This window comes from Rhipicephalus sanguineus, chromosome 3 (assembly GCF_013339695.2).
Source record: "Rhipicephalus sanguineus isolate Rsan-2018 chromosome 3, BIME_Rsan_1.4, whole genome shotgun sequence".
NCBI classification, from domain to species: Eukaryota; Metazoa; Arthropoda; class Arachnida; order Ixodida; family Ixodidae; genus Rhipicephalus; species Rhipicephalus sanguineus.
The window spans coordinates 66,307,023-66,327,660 of record NC_051178.1 but is presented as its reverse complement, the minus strand read 5'-3'; positions in this window follow the sequence as shown (position 1 = coordinate 66,327,660).

Genomic DNA, 20,638 nt, shown 5'->3' with positions numbered 1-20,638 from the left:
ATCGTGGCGCATGTTCAAGACTTGATATACAGTTGAGATATGTAAACTCCTGGAAGAAGTATAATTAAACGACTTCAATGAAAGAGTACGTCATTGATTTGACCAATGACTGCCCTAGGAACTACGAGGTACTAGAACACTTAGGCGTAGCTTCCTTTCCGAGTGTTATTAACACTGCACAAACGCCGTAACCATAGCGAGTAAGCTGAGACCTTTCTTTGCGTCATTGGCGGGAAATGACATGGTGTGCATATTCACACATCATTAATTTTAATTATTATATGCACTAGCGCTCTCAGATAAGTTCTTCGGCCGCGCACTGATGTGAGAGCGCTAGTGTGTTTTTTTAAAAACTACAGAACTTTTGGAAAAAAAATATGACATGCAAACATAATTTAATTTCTATTTTGTTGTCTAATGATTTCTGTTCTTAACCCATCGTCCAGCGCAGAATAGCGAACCAGCACGTTAAACTAGTTAATCTAGCTGCCCTTTTGTAGTTATCGCCCTTTCTCTCGCGTTACTATTACCGGAAAATTTAATTAAATTCTGTTTATCATAACTTTCCTTGTGTTGCTGCTGGTACTCTGAGAAGTACCAGTAAGAATTTATCTATTTCAGTAAAACACGTTTCGAACCTATCGATCACCTTGATTTCTTTTATTGTAGAGACTCGATCCTTTCAATTTTTACGTTAGAGCCTGTGAAATTATGAATGTCCAGCTCTTGCCATTTCTCTCGTGATCCTGCAGTGATGGGCCTGGCAGTCTTCTTCTCCTTGGGCTGGGTGCTTGAAAAGCTTGGCTTCGGCAAAAGAGGAATCAAACGCGGCAGTTTGGCTGCAGCCTATCATGCTTTCCAGCGTAGCCCAATCCAAAAGTCTGGCGCCTTCTCCGTTCTGCAGAGCTGGAGAGTCAAGGGGATTCCCAGAATTGGCCGAATGAGCATCGGCTTCTGCACCTTTACACTGCTCCATAGTTTTAGCGGTTAGAATGATCATCGAGTTGCTGATTCAGGGCTCTCTTTCTCTAAAAGCGAACCTATCGCCAAGCCTTAACTAAAGAAGAAGACATGGGGCCCTCTAAGCATCGTTTGTGACTTTATTTTCTGAAACTGCAGAGGACTACGTGCCGTTTCGAGTGGCTTATGCGCGTGTATGAGATTTAGTAAGTGTGCACCCACGAGTTATATAGACTACATCCGGTAAGGGTCAGATGTGCTATAAGCAATAGCTTATATATGACCCCGGATGGTTACATACACCAGTGGCTGAGGCTGATAGGTAACAATAAAATTTTGTTGCGCACCTAGTCTACGGTTGCGTGAAGGACGCTCCAATGGTATGGAAATTTTTTCACGTGCCACTTCCAATATCTGTCGTCTCTTGCATTCGCTTATATTAATATCCTTTTTGTTTGCTACAGCCATAGCAGAAAGCAATAGGAGCCTTTTAATTGCCACTGAATACGATGCACCTAGAATCTCGAGACTTGTAACAGACACAATTTATACCATCAGAGCTCACCTTTCCTTGGTTTTTGCTCGCCTTACCCTTTTGTTACATCGATTTCCTGCATGATATGTTTATGGGTATTTGCTAGATGCTTGGCGATCGCTGTTTAAAACACGTATGCTTTGTAACAAATATTTTCTCATTGATCCTCATTCATTTTTTTTGGGTTAGCTAATGCATGAGAGACCACAAGTGAAGCATTCTCTCAATGCATGCTTTCTGTAACCTCTTAGGCAGAGTCGTACACAACGCATTACAAGTAATCGATTACCTAGTAGTCAATTATATTTTCTTGTATTTTTGTAATATAATCGATTACTTTTTCGAAACTGTAACGCACTGGGTAATTTCATTACATTTTCCTGTAAATAATTACGGGTAATCAATTACTAATTTTCCCGAAATCAAGTTGTAGCCGGTCTTCTACGGCAGTTCTCAGCCCGAAAAACATGCTACCGCTCTTTAGGATAATATATAGCCTATTTTTTCACATTTTCCTTGGCCTTACCTGCGACGCCTTGCCCGAGCGCCAGCAACAGCGAAGCGCCACGCTTCATAGATGATCGAAGCGATGCGCAACTATAAGCTGGTGCGCAAGGTGTTCCTACGTTATAATAGCGCCCTTTCCGCCAGCGTATGCATTGAGAGTGTGTTCAGTGTATTTGACACTTCTCTAGCGTCATTCCGTAACGTTTCGCTCAATGTGAAAAATTACGCCACAGTCACCACCCCGTGCATGCTTTGCATAACATCGATTCACACGGTACGTGGGATCTGCCGATTTTATATTATGTGTGGTTTGACGTGCCAAAAACACGACATGATTTATGAGGGACGCCGTAGTGGAGGACTCCGGAGACTTCGGCAATATGGTGTTTTGTAACGTGCACTGAAATCGCAACAGTACTGGGGCATATATAGCATTAGCCTCCATGGATTGAAATGCGACTGCCGCGGCCGGGATCGAACCCGCGATCTTCGGGTCAGCAGCCGAGCACCGTAACGTGTATCAGCTGACACCTTAACCAAGAAACGTGGAAGAATAAGCGACGATAACTTTGAAAATGAACTCAAGCCTCCATTCTAAAAAGACGGGGCGTGCAAACACGGACACAAGAAAGAAGTCAGGACACCACAAACGCCGGCTAACAACTGAAGAGACGCACAACGGCGGAAAAGAACCAAGGCACGAAAAGTTACCTACGCATGCCCATGCAACAGGCCAACCTATCAATCCGGCACGCGTGGGGGTCTAGGTGGAAGATAACTGTTAAGGCATTTGATTTCATCTTTATGCAAATTGATCGCTAACAGACCGCTAACCGGAGTATCACCTTCTAATCTATCTTTACATGTGTTGAGATAATAAGTGCACGCCAAAATTTGATGAATGCGCAGTGTTGTACCGGCATAGAAATGAAGAAACGCGCCTGATGATTTGAAGCATGGCATATCGAGAATAGTGGTAGCGCATTCGTGAGCTAACCGTCGATTAACTAGCGCAAAGATGAACTGAAATGCCTTAACAATTATCTTCCACGTAGACCCCCATGCGTGCCGGATTGATAGGTTCGCCTGTTGCATGGGCATGCGCAGATAAGTTTTCGTGCCTTCATTCTTTTGAGCCGTTGTGCGTCTCTTCAGTTGTGAGTCGGCGTTTGTGGTGTCCTGACTTCTTTCTTGTGTCCGTGTTTGCACGCCCTGTCATTTTAGAATGAGTACTTACCAACTAGCTCTGCTCTCTGTTATTCATGCCTCCAGTTTTCTCTCTACTGTGCAAGCTGCAGAGTAGTACGTTGTAGTTTGAGTGAACTTGTGTCATTGCGTTGCGGCAATAACATTTTCAAGGAAAGTAACCCAAAATAATCGATTTCATTTCTTTTGGCCTCAGTTACTTTTCTGAGTGTGTAATTGGACACTGTAATCAATTACATTTTAAAGGAATAATTGTAATTGTAATAGTTTATTTTCTGTAACGTGTAAGAGTATGCTCTTTGGTAATACCTCAACAGGGACCTTTATGCTAACTAATAGATGATGATGATGATATTGATAACTTATACCTGATCAGTGAGGTCAGCTCGTTGTTACTTGCCCTCATATTTGCAGGGCGCCGAGTACCGTACGAACAGCGATTGTTCTTACACTGGAGAATGCTGAACAAGCTGTTATGCTTATCATTCCTTGGATCAACAACTGCTAGGAGTCCTGAGCATCCAGCAATAATCTGATAGTTCTAGCGTGGCAATGGCAACGCGTTGCCGGTGCCAGTCGTGGAGGCCACGGTGGTAGAAGCGCGTGTTCTACCTGGCCAAAAAATTGGCAGTAGCTCAGTACGGCAGTGCGTGTTGTTCTCGATGTCTACACTTTTTCAAAATTCTTCTGACCAGTTTTGTTATAAAAACGAGCAATTTCGGCCACTAATTTACAGCCCGGACGATCTGTGACCACAATATTTCTATAGCCCAAACTAGCCCTATAGGGCACACTGTCGTTGAGCTTCAATCGCATGAAAAAGCATTTTGAATTCTGTCAGTATGAAAGAAAATAAGGCAGCTTCGCTTTATAGGTGGCAAACCTGAAGCAACAGCAGAGCTGGGTGGCCTTCCTTGTTTCTGTTTATTTTTCTCTTTTATCTTTTTCTGTTTTCCGTATCTCTTTTTATCACTGTTTCTTCCTTTTTCTTTCTTTCTTTCACCAATATATTTCTCTTTATCGCTCTTTCTATCTTTTTCCCCTTTCTCCCTCTGTCTATTTCTCGCTTCCTCTTTCTTTCTAGCTTTGCTCTCTCTCTCTCCTTCTCACTCATTCTTTGTTTCTCTATATTTCTCTATATTTCTCTCTTGCTCTCTGTTTTTTCTATCTCTTTCTGTGTCTGTTTCTTTCTGTCACTCTCTCTCTATTTCTTTCTATCTCTTTGTATACGTCTTTCCCTCCTCCTCGCCCTCACCTCACTTCCCTTTCTTACTTATACTGCCACGCTGCTGCTTGTTTTATTTTCATGTATTCGGGTTTGACCCGCAAGGACGGTTAGCAACGCTCGACGCAGACCGCGCCGCAGTGTTTGAGAAGCTTGGCGATTCTAGTAGATCACTTTGTTGAGATTGCACGCAGGACGCGAATAGTGTAGAAAAAACAGTGAGCAAGACAAAGAGAGAAATATAGAGAAACAAAGAATGAGTGAGAAGGAAACAGAGAGAGAGAGAGAGAGCAAAGCTAGAAAAAAAGAGGAAGGAAGAAATAGACAGAGGGAGAAAGGGAAGAAGATAGAGCAAAAAAGAAAAATAAATGATGGTGATGGAAAGAAAGAAAAAGAAAGAAATGGTGATAAAAAAGAGCTAGGAAGAAAAGAGAGAAATAGAAAAAGATAAAGAAAGAGAAAAATAAATAGAAACAAGGAAGGCCACCCAGCTCCGCTCTTGCTTCAGGCTTGGCACCACTGTGGCGAAGGTGCCTTAATTTTCTTTCATACTGAGAGAATTTAAAATGCTTTTCATGCGATTGAACTATTTCATGCGAGTTTTAACTATCCAGAAGTACATGGATTACCACGAACTTATGTGTACACACCTGTTGCTGTTATCATCATCATTCATTTTTTAGGCGCCAAGCGCCTTAGGGTCTCGGCTTGTCGGCGGTGCATCGTCGTCTGCTGTCGCCGCGTGCATCGTCTTGACCGATTTGCTTTCTTGCATGGTCCTGCCCTGTCCATTTGTTTGAGCACTAGAGAGGGTGCCACCGCCTCAGCGCTCGTCGTGCGGCGAGAGAGAAAGAATGAACGGCGCGCGTTGACTATGGAGACGCTTTTTCTGCGATGAACGATGGTCTACCAGCTCGCGTGGAACCAGAACGCGCCCTCGCCCGCGAGAGACAACGCCGACGCAGGCAGCGTCTGCTAGCGAGTTTCTTGAAAAAAAAAAAACCGACTGCTCGCGCTGCACAACCGTTCACCGGCCACCCCCTATATAGTATAGGCACTGGATCTTGACCTGCAGTGTAGTGCGCTTGGAGATTTCTTTTGTGTGTAGTTGAACAATAAATATTCGCAGCGTGCACGTTAACTAAAAGCGGACTGCGGGTCTGTGTCAAATCTTTCTTCTCTGTCTCATTGCGCGTTAGCAGTGATTTTGCTGTGGGAAACACCGGCTCACACTGCATGCTTCGCCCCTCCACAGGTTTGATGTTAGTGGAGCTGAAACACCCTTCCCTACATGCTACGCCCCTCCCCAATATTTTTTCACCTTATTTCCATACGCACTGTAGGAGGTCAAAGTAATCTTCGATTAAGACTGACCTCTCTGCATTTATGTAAATAAGCGTGTTCCTCATCTTCCTTGACAAGTGTCGGTATAATTCTAGCATTTATTTCTGCTCTGGCATCATGTTTCGTCGAACTAAATACGACCATCGAGTGATTCATAACCATAGTTTTAGCATAAGGCCTACTTGGGAACCTGTAAAGAAGAAAGCATCGCACTTCTCGCAATTAACGATTCCTCCGAACGCCTACGTTCTCTTCGGACACCACCATTACAGGCGGCAGACGTAGTAAGTCAATGTCTGAAATATTAAAATTACACGTGCGCCCGAATTTCATTCGTTTCTTCGCATTTTTGTTTTACTTTTATTATTTATAGACTGACTTCTCAACTGCGCGTTTCTTGATTTCACGAGCAAAACTTTTTTTTACCTCTTTGCTTCTATTCGTTTCGTAATAACCACTGATTTCATATAGGCAGGGGTAATAGCTCCCAATTTAATTAATGCCCACTGATTTCTTACAGTGGCAATAGCTCCCAATTTTTGGCGTAACACCTACAGTGCGTTGACGCTAGACTTAGATGAAATCGGCAGCATTATTGTTACACTTTGATTCCACTGTTGCTAACTTTCCTTCAGGATAAGCATTTAGCTGTCTAGTCGGAATGTACAAGTAAATAGTTATTGCACCCTTCCCTTTATATGTTTGTTTTCTTTTCTCTGTAATTATTAGTTAATACTGCAAATAATAAAATTTCATATGAGCAATTCTTGACTCAATAAGACCGACTGGTGGGTTAGTTGGTACTGCAAATCTTATCTTTCAGCGCAAGGAAACACGAGGACGAAAAGGCAGACACGAGGACACAGCGCTACTAACAACTGAGGTTTATGTACAGGAAAGAAGGAAATGGTGTCAAAATCAACTTCGCACCACATATCGCTTTACGACAACAGCGCCATCACTACCGCGACAAGAACAGTATCCCTTTTTGAGACAAAACAGACGGGCTGCTCACACAACCATTGGTTTTGTTAGTTTCAGACGCCTCAACAATTTTCGTGGTCATCTGATCTGAATTTCTTGCAATCACTTTAGTTTTATTTAAAATGGGCTTGCAACCACAGCGCATGCAGTGTGCGGCAAGATGAGCACTCGTTGCCAGTTTGCTTACATTGTTAGAATGTTCTCGTATGCGGTGATTGAGGCATCTGTTTGTCCAATGTACTCTTTTCCACATGACAAGGTGATACAGTAGACAACACCTTCCGCGCTGTTTCCGTAAAGCGACATGTGGTGCGCAGTTGATTTTGACGCCCTTTCGTTCTTTCTTGTACATTTGTATTTATGCTGTTACCGTATGATATAAACCTTAGTTGTTAGTAGCGCTGCGTCCTCGTGTCTTCCTCTTCATCCTCGTGTTTCCTTGCGCTGAAACGTAAAAGAATTCTTGACCAATTTCCCATTGTGGGTACGAGCCATATGTGAAGGTTAATCATCACCATCACAGTCTCGTAGCCGGTGTGACGTGAGCACGCGGCCACCGCCTAGGGCGCTTGGACTGCGGCGGCTAGACCGGTGAGTTCACTTCTACTTGTTCACACAGTCTTCTTTCTGTGCAGCATAACCTCAGGCATGTTTTATGTCGCGAACACTGTGAACCACAGCAAAAGCAAAGGGTTGCATGAGGCTAGATTGAGGGACAAGGTACAGCGCATCCGTATTAATTCAACTTCGTCGTACTCTGCCTCGTCAGTTTCGCGCCTGAAGCATCGTGAAATAACACAAAAATTGCACCGACGGCATGCGTGGACCCATTATAACACGACAGCGTTAAAGAGCTCGTTTCACAGAAATGCCGGTGTCTGTGTTGGCGTCGTTGGTTGTGAGGGATAAATGAGCGCTCTCCGTGAGCGAAAATTTGAGATAAATGCAAATAAATAAATAAATAAACAATAAAACGCTTAGGTACGACTTGGAATCGAACCCAGGCGTTTCGCTTGGCAAGCAGGAGTTTTACTAGACAACCACGTCATTGCCTATAACTGCCTCCGCAACAAAGCCTATAGGTACATATGTGATGTATAGCGAGAAGTCTCGTTAACACATGTAATGTTGCCTGCAGAAGCGTAGAATCGCGCCAGGCGTCAAGACATGTGAATTGCACAAGTGGGGGACAATATTAAGAACTAATAGACACATCATCTGCTAGTTCGCATTAATATTGGTTGGAGGAGTTCAGACCCCTCCCCCCCCCCCCCCGAAAGTTTTCAATTTTGCTTGCGCATATATACACGCACACATACAAACGCACGGGCGAACATACATAAAGTATGGTTGAACACCCCCCCCCCCCCCCTTCGAAAAAAATTTCTGGCTACGCTCCAGGCTAACGAGTGAGAAGGCCATGTTAACGGGGCCAGGTCATGCTATCGCGTTCTACTCTTGAAGTGAAGCTTAAGCGTCCTTCAACTTTTTGTTGCCCTCGTGTAGAATTTTATACTATAAAAAAGGCGAAATTATTTAAGGCGTTTTTTTAAAAGAAACCTCGGAAGGAAAGTACCAGAGTATAAGCACCGCAATTGTGAAGATAGCGAGCAGGATACCATCGTTGTGCACCGTTTCATTTGGAAAGGCCATGTGGTAGTTATGCACGGCCAAACATTATAAATCAACTGTTTACTATTGCCTAACAACCTTTTATTTTCCCTTTTATATTTTTTGCGGCCATCCTTTATGCAACACACTATTGTGAGGATAAGGCTTTAGCTAACGAAGAAACCGGAAAAAAACTAAAGAAGGTGGATTTTCCTGTGTGTAAAAGATTGTGATAACAGCATCAAGGATATATTAGCGAAAAATTACAGTCATAATTTGAAGTTTATAGTAAGATACAACTTTAGAAGTCAGCGGCATTTGCTCCTCAAAGGCGGATGAACACAAGCCTGCACCAATGTGCGCGCACTCGAGACTGACGTCATGAGAGGGACGGCCGGGGGCTCCGCCTTCGGAGAACATCGGCGCGTGCATGAGCGGAACTATTTCTTTAGTCGCAGAGGCGATCGGCTGCCGCGCTTCGGTCGTCTGGGCGGGGCCTATCCTGACTTCTTATGTTGTATCCGACCATAGTTCAAGAGAGGTTCTATCTTACGCTGTAGCAAACGTGAGGTTAAATACACACCACTGCCATTCAAGATAGTCTCAGCTTCACTCGCAAAGCAAAGCGGCTGAACTCCCACAGTCCCTACGGCTATTTTATTGCGATAGCAATTATATGGACAGTCTCGGCTGAATTTTGCCGTCGCCGTCGCCGCCGTCATGCACCGTATATGTATAAGTATGTATATATATATAAAAGCCCCAAAGAAAAATAATTCAGAAATATGCTTCCGAAGCGCGGAATCGAACCAGGGACCTCTTGCTCCGCAGCGAGTGGCGCTATCCACTACGCCACGAAACGCAGTTCCTCCACGTAGTTAACGGCGAGCGTTATATACACACCCTTTACCGCTGTACGGACTCAGACACGGCAGGCGATAATAAGCGTTTCTTCATTACCAGCGAGATGGCGCTAGGAGCCCGACGGGCGCATTTAAAAGTCGTCGGCGAGCTCGCTCGCTTTTTCTTATATTTGCGCATGGGAGAACCTTGCCCTTCCGCTGTCTGCTCGCGCGGTTATCTCGTGGTGAGGGGAAGAGGGATGTTTCACGCTTTCACCGTGATGTCCGCGCTCATGTTACGGCGCGTACATTTTTGTTAATTTTTCAGTGCGATAATTTTTTTAGTAACAGCTTGGTGAACGTTGCTTGGTTCAGCTCTTGTCATCTGGTCTTTGTTGGTTTTCCGCGCTGCTTCATCCTCAGTAAGATTTTTTTCTTCTCCGTAATATGAAGTTTACTATACCTAATAATTGTTTACGCTTTACGAAAGGTGACTTTCACTGCACACGTGTGAGATCACCACTGGCGTCCGAGGCCACATAGACGAGAAATAGATGACATTCCACACGTCAGCCAGTGTCCTATGCATCTCCGCAGGTCTAGTTCTAAATTTAAAAAAAGAGAATTCGCTGATCTAATCATTCAACGATCCCGTCACGGTGGTCTAGTTGTTATGGCGATCGACTACTGACCCGACTGTCGCGGGGTCGAATCCCGGCCGCGGCGGCCCCATTTTCGATAGAGGCGAACATATTTGATGCCCATGTACTTAGATTTAGGTGCACGTTAAAGAACCCAAGGTGATCGAAATTTTCGGACCCCTCCACTACGACGTCCCTCATAATCATATCATGGTTTTCGGACGTTACACTCGAGATATTATTATTATTATTATTCGTTCAATGTTTAGCTTAGCCAAGATCTAATTTGAGTGATGTAAACGCTTATTTGTTAAACCGTAACCTCGTCTTAGTCATGCGGCAGCTTGTGAACTCTGAAAGCTCCAGGTATTGTAAATCCTTATTTTGTGCTAAATGGGAGGTGTAGCTGGCTGACACAGACCTTGTGGGACAACAGTCTATCATAAACCGGGTGAGGAGGACAAATGAGGCCACTGCGACCCTGGACTAGAAGGTCTCAACCTGCATTCATCCATCTGGAAAACTTTTCCATTTCCATAAAGCTTCCTCTTTCTCTCTGCCGCTAACCGATCTGAGGTGTCATAACGAATGCGCATCGCGTCCCTTCAATTTTTCTTGATAATTCCGTTAGTTTATGCGTACTGGTGCTATCATAAAAATCGATCCAGTTCCACACCGTGAAAACTACAAACTGCGGAGCAGAGCTGAGGATTCGCATGCCTGTGTTGACGCTTGGCTCGTGTTTGTCTGAGTCGAAGCTGCGGGTTCGCCTGTCTTTGTTCGCGCTAGGCTGCGTCTGAGCCTTCTGAAGTTGAGGGTTCCCTCGAAATCGCTGGCGTTTCGCCTCCGCTTCTCTCTTCCGTAGATCTGCGTCTGACTCCCGGTGCTGGCGTTTCGCTATCGCTTCGCTGGCTCGGACAGACGAATTCTTCGGCGGTGGTGGCGTTCACGGGAAAGCAAGCGCTGGCGTTCTAGACGTGCAGCCTACTCGGCAACGATAGCAGGAAAGGAAACCTTCATTCGTGATGCAGTGGCACCCTCTATTGACCTATTTTGGTATTGATTGACTTGTAGCGCCGCCTTTTGGCCTGTTTTGGTATTGACTTGACTTGTAGCGACCTTTCCTGACATATTTTTTGTACTTTGAGCGGGACGCCAAGCGACGACATGAGGCGACAGCCCGGGATCCTAAGGTGTCCCGCACCTGAAATAGGTGCATATACTTCAATATGGCACAACAGACTTATGTATGTTTTATAGTTTCAATTTGTTCGCCCAGCTGTCGACTCCGCGAAGGTGCTGAGGCAGCGCTCGGACAACAACCCGCCACGAACCCTTTACTGGCCATCAGGATCGAACATGGGGTTCGTTATCGGAGAAACCAACTTGCGCCTTGGTGGTAAGTATTGACGATGTCAATTGATTCAACGTTACATTGACTGCCGTTTCGGGTGGAAGATTCGCCGAAAAATTGTCACATTTGCATTCCGTAGACAGATGAGCTGTTGTAGATGATGCAATGGCTTTTGACCAATGCCAAGAGATGGTACTCCTTCATAACTGCTTCAACTGTGGACACATGCTAAAGGAAAGGAGGTAGAACGTATTAACCGAGGTACTTTTGAGACTTTGGGCAACTTAGCTCGAGTCGTGTAGTTGCCAGCTACGAAGTCTTATTTTAAAGCTGCGATTACGTCTGCGCCTGTTCGGATAACGGGATGTACGCAGCAAGCCGATGTCTGTAAGAACTGCTGAGCAACTTTCTTGAGTGTCCAAAGCAATAAACCATACTTGAGTTGCGGTGCATATGTACAACACCAGATTTGCGATATTGACAGGATCCCACCTGTTTGGATGCTGACGCGCTCGTGGACGTTGATCCTGTCCTCATCGAACATCGACGCCTCGAACTACGCGAGAAGCGGAAAAGGCAAGGGTTGCAATGGACGACTACCCAGAAGAAGTCAGAAGGTAGCGCCATTTGATTAGCTCCATGACGAGGACAAAGTAGGAATAATTCCGACTTGATGTTTTGATTAAAGAAGCGGATGAGAGGGCGGTCATATCCAAAATGAGCAAAATCATTATTGTTTAAAACAAACCACGTCTGTCATCATCTCGGAAGTCCTCGTCATCATTCATATGCGCACGATTGGTCGGCTCTTCATCAATGAATAAACTGTGTACAAATATCACCAGCTTCAAGAAGCTGCAGAAGCTTAGAAATCATTGTCAGATTTTTGTTTTGATGAAGCGGATAATAGCAAGTTTTTTTATAGTCACATAAACAGAAGATTAAAGCAAACTATTTCCCACTTTCTAAACGACCATTTAAGATACTGAGTTTTGCCACGTCACAAGTTGTTCAACATATCATTAAGGCGAAAGCCTTAGATGCCTTACCAAACGCAACATTTGACTTCAAGATGACGTCACAGGTGTGTGACGTTATTATGACGTCATACTTTGACGTCCTGTGACGTAACGTCTTATGAAGACCCCATCACATGACATCTAACTTGGTCAAAGGTTGCCTAATCAAGGAGGCAATGCAAAACCAGGTGAGGTGCCTCCGATCTTTTAGGCAGCGCGAAACCGTGTTAGTTGCAGAAAGCTTTAGCAGGGCGGCGGGGCAGGATCAATACATCGACGGAGAAGAGAAAGAACATGGCTTTCGCCTTCTTGTCGTCTCAAGTGAACGCATAAGGGACCCTATGAGTTCTTTCTCGGCAGGGCCCCAGCCAAAACATGCCTTCTTATCTAGCTTAAATACGGCTCGCCAGTGTTCGACATAAGCATTGGACGTCCCTATTTTTTCTTCTTTTTCAGGTGGTTGATTCACTACCGGAATGTATTATTATTTTCGATCCGTAAGTTATACTGCCTTTTATACCTACTATTGCAGAGTCGAGTACGTTGTTTGGCGTTGAATAACATTAATAACGAAAATCTGTCGTTTATTTTTGTGAAATTTCGCTGGGTAACTAGGATCGTTTGATGCCTGTGTGTTCCGAGCGTGGTAGCATAGGTGAGAGGTTATTTCGTGGTCGAAATTTCAGAAAATGTTACGAGCAGTAATGAAGAAAAAAAAATGTATGTAGATGTTATGCAGTTCACAAAATCAATGTGCAATGGATGTCTTGTGGAGCGCGTAATAAGAGCTATTGAACTAAACGCGACGCACACAATAAAGCAAATCAGTTCACTCAAACCTCGGCATGTGCAGTGTGAAGCAACAATGAAACCATTGTAGTATTTTTTACTACTACTACTACTACTACTAATAAGAACAATAATAATGATATTATTATTATTATTATTATTATATTATTATTATTATTATTATTATTATTATATTATTATTATTATTATTATTATTATTATTATTATTATTATTATTACTATTAAAGGAAGTGTACGAAAATGTCATAAGTTTGTTCAAATTAGGTGTCTCGAAGGCGTAATTCTGAGAATTCCTTGTAAGGGCATTATTTTAGACGTAGGTGGAAGCAAACACTCTCTAAAGTTATGAACTGCCAACTGGAACCACGAAATACGGGTACATCTTGAATACTTGCACACAAAGAAGTGCCAGCAATCGTCGGGCGAACTTCTTTGAAGCGTTTGTGTGTTTTTCTGAAAGCTACAGAACTGATCGAGAAACTATGCCCCTAGGAAAGATCTTATTCCTCTTGTGTTTTGTCTTTTCTCATCTTTTCTGCACTTACCCAATCTCCGAGTGCATTGTTGCCATCAAGACTCGTAACCTGCGGTTACCCTTCCTGCCCTATGTTTTTTCTAGAAAGATCCGTTTCTCTCTCCCTGTCTCTCGTTTCCAATAATAGAAAAATTGTTTTTTAACACCAAAGTATTTATGCCGCGGTCCACCAAGACTTTCATGACGTGTTTCCGTCACGGGAATATGTAAGCAAAATGACCGCCATCAGATGGCAAAGAAAAAAAATCTGAAAGAAAAAGTTCCGTTGATAGGAGTTGAACCCACGACCACTCGGTCCGCGACGATGGCTGGCGCGCGTTTAGCCTACTGAGCGACCTCCAAACACATAACGGGGCTACATGGACGCGCCTTTTATCTTTCACCCTTTCCTATCACACTGCTCTGGGATGGACGGATGGATGCTATGAGCTTCCCCTTCGTAACGGGGCGGTGACATGTGTACCATCAGGTTTGAAAAAAGAACTTTGTTGCCTCTGCAATAAGCTCCGGCAACGCGCAGTTGCTACGACTGTCTCATTCAGCGCGTTTCCAATGTGAGGAGTGTAAATTTGTCAACGCTTTAACAAACGACGAAGTGGCGGCTTTAGCCCAAGCCTCCCTCATAGCATCCATCCATATAGGAAAATAGCTATCCGACACTCGCCTGGCTGTCGCACCGCGTTCCCCGCTGACCCTGTGGGAAGACACGACGCTCGTCGCGTTTCTCTTCGCGTTTCACGACGCTTTCAAGGAGTGCATATCGAGTATCAGTGTTTACTATGTGCTTGTTGATGCCATCTTTGCGCGGGATTCACCATATGCGGTGCCCCGGTACATCTTGACAACTTCAGCTACCGCAAGGGTTAAATCATGATCATGGGCGTTGGTCGTCGGTACGGATATGTGCCACCAGGCGTAAACCTAGGTGCGTCCTCATCAAGCGGTCCGATATCTGCCAAATAACAATATACATTGTACGAGCTCCCATAGGCCAATGCACTATAAACAATCAACTACTTCTGTGACGACACGTTCCACTTGCGTGTTATACCGATTCCTATGACGGAAGGATCAGCCATCTTTTCCTTCTTTAATGCTGCTCGGCCCCTGAAATGGAGCGGTAAGAATTAATCTACCTGAGCAAAAAGACGTTTGGAGTTTACAACTTAGGGACTTTAGGGACTTAACTGGATTAATTATCGATCACCGCAACTTTTACGTAGAAACCATGGGAAATTCTGATTGCCGAGCTTTCGTACGTGGTCTTTTCTTTCATGATCTGCAGTGATGGGCCTCTCAGTCGGCTTCTCCCTTCGGCGCATTCTTCACAAGCTGGGCTTCGGCGAAAAAGGAATCAAGTCCGGCACTGTGGCTGCCACTTATCAAGCTTCAAAGCAAAGCAAAATCCGAAGGTTTAGCCTCTTCTCCATTCTGCAGCACCTAGGAGCCAAAGGAGTTCCCCGAGATCTTAGCTTTTGGCTCGGCTCTGTCACCTTTTCCATCTGCTTCAGACTTCTGCTGCGTAGGCCCCCCGTACTAAACTGACAGTGAGCGCAGCTCCTTCTCTACAATCTGTCCAACTGCGAAGCCATAACTGTAAAGACAACATGAAAACTCTCGAAAGCAATGTTTGTCCTTTTTTTTGCTGCATCTACAAGAAGCTACGTGCGTTCCTAAAGAGTTTATGTGCATGTATCGCACGTGCAGCAGCAAGTACATTAAGTCGGTGTGTTTCCTCAAGGTTCCTAGAGTAGCGTATGTGACCTCTAATAATGACATACACCGGCTTCAGAACTAACCAGTATCAATAAATGTTTGTTGCGCACTGAAGGTACACTATTTGCCAGTCAGACAAGATGATTCTAAAGGACGCTCCAGCAGTACGGTAATTCATTCACCTACCACTTGCAACTTTTTTGCGTTGTCTCCAGTGACCGCTTACTGCAGTATCCAATTTCGCTTTCAGGAATTCCACAATCGCATAACACCTATGTAATCGCCTTTTTAACGTGATCCAGCAATATTGTTTCAATTGTCATAGACACAATGTTATTCTTACCGCATAGGTTTCTTTGATTTTTACTTACCCTATTGGTGCTCTTTATTTTGATTTTCTGCAGCGAACGTTTGTTTACTAGGTCACTGACAATTTCTATTCGAGACCCGTATACTCTGTAACACAGACATTTTCCAAATCTTCATCTTTCATTGCTCAGTGTTAGTCAAAGCATAAGTGACCACTACTGGAGTATTGCGTAAATCCACGCTTTCTAGCTCTCGTCCCTTGCGTAATACTCCAACAGGGAACTTCACGGAAACAATTAATTACGATGATGATATTTGATGAGTATTGCGTGATTAGTGATGTCTGTGAATTGTCTTGAGGCATTGTATTTGCAGGGCGCGGAATGCCGTATTGAACAGCGATTGTTTTTGCACCGGAGTATGCTGAACATGCTGCTGTATAAACAGCTCGTCGATCAATAATTTGTACGGGCCATTTGGCACAGGCGATAATCCCATAGTTCTTCAGAAACTTGTTTTACTCGGGAAGAAAGTGGCCGCAGCTCGGTGCGTCAATACGCAATGTTCTTGAGGTATCCAGACTTTCGAAGAGCATTTTGATCTCGCTGCTTTGGTGCACGCGTTTGCATTTGTAAGATCCAAATACCGATGAACGTTTTCCAAGAGAATCACGGTTTACTCACTCGCCTAGGCGGCAGCAACCCGCATAGAAGTGACTTAAACGTCTCTACGTCAATACAAGCAAGAGAGGCTCCCATTATAACAAGTACACCTTTTGTCATTAACTTAGGTCACGAACGACCCATGGCCACTTTGGCTCAGTATTTCAGTTTAGTTAGATGACTCACACTATGGTCGAGGTGCAATCACGTCAAAAGTATTTGAAGTACGGTCATTGCGACATAAAGAAAACTCGCTAACCTACAACGAGATCACTAAATACTACTAGGGGCGTAGGTGATTCCCACTGCCACACGTAAAGTTGAACAGGGCTCAGGCAGTCACGCTACGTTTACAGCAAACTGGGACGTACCCCACTCCGTATTTTGTTAAAAAAATTCACCCCGAAAGTGAAATTAGAAAAGAATGTGACGCATGCGATGGCATCATTGAAATCAGACACATGCTGGCGGGCTGTCCCGCGACTCTCGCCAACCCCGAAGAAAAATGGCTTCACTGGCAGAAGATGACCACCAGCTGTTCGTATTGTTGTAACCGGCAATACAAAGAACCGGCCTGCAAGGGACGCTCATCAGCGTACCTGCCAGGGGCGTAGCCAAGGGGGGGGTTGGGGGGGTTCAAACCCCCCCCGAAATTTTTCAGTTTTGCTTGCGTATATAGGCATGCACACAAACAAACGCACGCACGAACATACATAAAGTATGGTTGAACCCCCCCCCGAAAAAAATTTCTGGCTACGCCCCTGGTACCTGCCATACGCTGTCCGCGTTCCACTGCAACGCGGGAAATCACCTGGTGCGCTGCGAGGAACGCGCATCGACAGGCCTGTTATACGCAGTCGCCGTCTAGCGCGTGCACGGACCGAGATAAAAGGAGCGCGTCGGGAGTGCGCTTGAGACTCACTGGCCTTCGCTCGCCCCCTCGTCTGGCTCTGGGCCCTTGTGCTGTTAAGGCGCTTCTCTACGCCGTGGGTTCTTAAACCTCCTGTAAATATGTAAATTAAACAGGTTTTCTTCTTGTACGTGTGAAGCGTCGCAAGAGTCCTTCCTCGCCGGTACCTGGGTCCTCCTCGATCACATCAACTGGTTGGCAGCGGCGGGATCGGTTCGTGTTCTTTCCTGGTACCGATGCTGGTGAGTGCTCACTTTCCGTAGAGATTCTACCAGGTGTTTTGGATAGATGGTGATGTTTATCCAAAGGGGTAGATGAGTTGCTGCTTTGTGAAGGCTTGGGTTTATAGAGGTACCTTCACGGCAGTTTTTGCAACGGAAGTCTGCACGGGGTGGCCATGGATTTGAACAAATTGAGAAAACCGGATTTAGTGCTTTTGTGCGAGGAGCTGGGGATTGAGGTGGCGATTATACATAGAAAGCCACATTTAATACAGGCAGTTAAGGATTCTGGCGCGGATGAGGAGGAGCTTGCCGAGTGCTGGGAGCTAATTGAGGAGAGGATAAAAAGGGCACAAGAAGACGAAGAGCGAGAGACCATCAGGCGTAATGCAGAAGCTGCAAGTCAAGAAAGGGAGCTGGAAAGACTGCGACTTGAGCTTCAGATCGTAAAAGCGAAACGTGCCAGTAGTCAGGATCCAGAAAATGTAGGGGTTCAGGATAGACCGTGCGAGAGTAACATTAAATGTGCGGCTGAGCTATGTGATGAGTACAGCGTCCGTCGCCATTCAGAGGAAGCACGCGTTCGTCCACATAGCAAACTGCCTGACAAAGATTGCCCTGAAGGTCTAAACGATTCCCACAAGGAAGAGGTAGAATTGGCCCCGAATAGCTGCACTGAAGGAGTGCAGAAAGGTTTCTTGGCTACTGGCGGCCACTTTAGTAAAGAAAGCTTTGAGCTGGTGGCCGCCGATTCTGGTATACCGCCCATTGCGGTAACAAGCGTCACAATCAGGGCCGAAGACCAGGTGAATGACTCGCTGGTAAAGAACGACAGATTGTCTTCTCGGTTTAGTGCAGTTGCCATTTTTTCGTGTGGGCAGGAAAAGAGTGCGCAATCACTCGCCAATGGAGAAAGTATACAGTCGGATGTGCTGTCGTCAGTGTACAGAGGTGTTGATGGGCAGGACGGCCAAAATGGAACGGTCAGTTGTAGGGAGCACAATGATAAAGCTGGAGAAAGCGACATAGGAGATGATACCAGATTGCCAGTGCACAACTTCTTCAGTGGCGAGGAAGGTGATGAATTTTCTGTGGTGTCTGGGGTTTCAGAGGGCACTTCCTCAAAGATATTTTGTCTGTTAGATCTTGAGCCAGAGGAAAGCGTTCGCATGCAGGTAGAGGGCGTTCGGACGCTCCTGTCTCCATGCGACCGGAGACAAATCCTGCGGTTTGGATCCCCTCTTTTCTGCACCGAGGATAAAAATTCTGTCAAGCGTCCGGGTCTTTTCATACGGATTTGCAGACACACGTCTCAAAGAGCACACTTCCGAGCGTCTTTCTGTCTCGGGTCTGCTCATCATGCGAAAAGTTCCACCCGTCTGGCTTGGGACGCTATCACCTAAGCGTCCGGTTCAGCTGGTCACCACCATGCAGGCTTCTGCTGCGCAACCAATTAAGATAGGAGCCTCGCAGTAACGTAAACCTGGTAGATCTCGGGAGAGCTGAGTGTTCTCAGCGTTGGTGTTGGGTTTGAACGTGTCTCTTCCCGCTTAAACCAGGCGGAAGAGAAGTCCAGCTACGACTACTGGTCCCACAGCGGAACATGGAGGGCACGCTGAACTAGCCACTGCGGACTGTGGCCTTTCTACAGCGCTTCGTGGCTTGATCAGTGGACAACCGGGCAGCGGCAACCGGGCCTTTCCAGCTGTGGACAGTCCCACGCTGTGACTAAGTGTGTGTTTGCTGTGGTTCGTTGCGACGTCAAGGTGTGTCTTCCGTAAGACCGGCTGTGTGGTGTGCGTCTCTGTGTTGTGGTGGACAATCAGTGTCACGCCTACGGAGACGGACTACGGCCACTTCAGGGAGCAGTGCCACTGCAGCCCTTACGTGACCTCTTCGGGCGGCGGACGAGCTGTTGTAACCGGCAATACAAAGAACCGGCCTGCAAGGGACGCTCATCAGCGTACCTGCCATACGCTGTCCGCGTTCCACTGCAACGCGGGAAATCACCTGGTGCGCTGCGAGGAACGCGCATAGACAGGCCTGTTATACGCAGTCGGCGTCTAGCGCGTGCACGGACCGAGATAAAAGGAGCGCGTCGGGTGTGCGCTGGGGACTCACTGGCCTTTGCTCGCCCTCTCGTCTCGCTCTGGGGCCTTGTGCTGTTAAGGCGCTTCTCTACGCCCTGGGTTCTTAGACCTCCTGTAAATATGTAAATAAACAGGTCTTCTTGTGCGTGTGAAGCGTCGCAACAGTCGTCCTTCGCCGGAACCTCGGTGGCAGCCTGAACCCCTCCTCGGTCACATCAGTATCAAGATCAACTACGGGCTGTCCAGAGGATTCACGATGGCGCCTAACGAGGATTCACGAGGCTCGGCCTAACGGTGCCGACGTGGACGCGGCCCGCCTCGGTCTGAAAAGACCGGGCTTCAGGACTCCTAATAAGGTTTTGTGAATGAATAAATGAATGACCGCGACATAAGTACTGCTAAAACATTGAAAATTAGTTTTGTCACGTGCCATCAGGCTGGAGACTTTGGGAGTAAGTTTGCCAAGACTATAAAAAAGAAAAGCATGCACATTATGACAAGACAATCAAACTGATTATGCAGGGATTGTAGCCTTTTAACGCCCTTTTAACGACAAGAAGTGTAATGGCTGTAATAAATTACATGACATCTACGCCTTTTAAGAGTGAAATAGTTAAACTCGAGGCAGCTCTCACAGCCTCCATCTATAGGCCTAGTGCGCTGCAGCTTTGATGATGATGATGATGATGACTTGGGGCTATTCCTTTTGTATCGGGCGGGCAAGATTAATTTGCCCTAGCCAGCGAACAAAAAAAGAAGAAAAAAAAAACAAAAAAAAACACACACACACACTCACAGCACCATAAATAAGTCTGTACGGCTAATTCACTGCCGCTGCGTCGCTCGCCACCACCGCACCAGCCTTGCTTTGGTGGTGCGAACTGCTGCATAGTTCACTGCACCAGCCGTTTCATCGCCTGCGTGCAGCACCGTGTCACTCGTGCGCGCAAACCCCAGTGCCTCGGGCAGAGTAGTGCCCTCTCGCTGGCGGGGGCACAAAGATGTACAGCGTAGCACAAGGTGGGGGATGGTTTCCTCTTCCTGCTCGCACACCCGGCATAAAGCCCTCGTGTCGTCGGTAGCTTCGTCGAATCGACGGCGGTACACAAGTGTTCACAGTGCCCCAGCCCGCGCTTCAAACAAAAGGCCGCTACCCC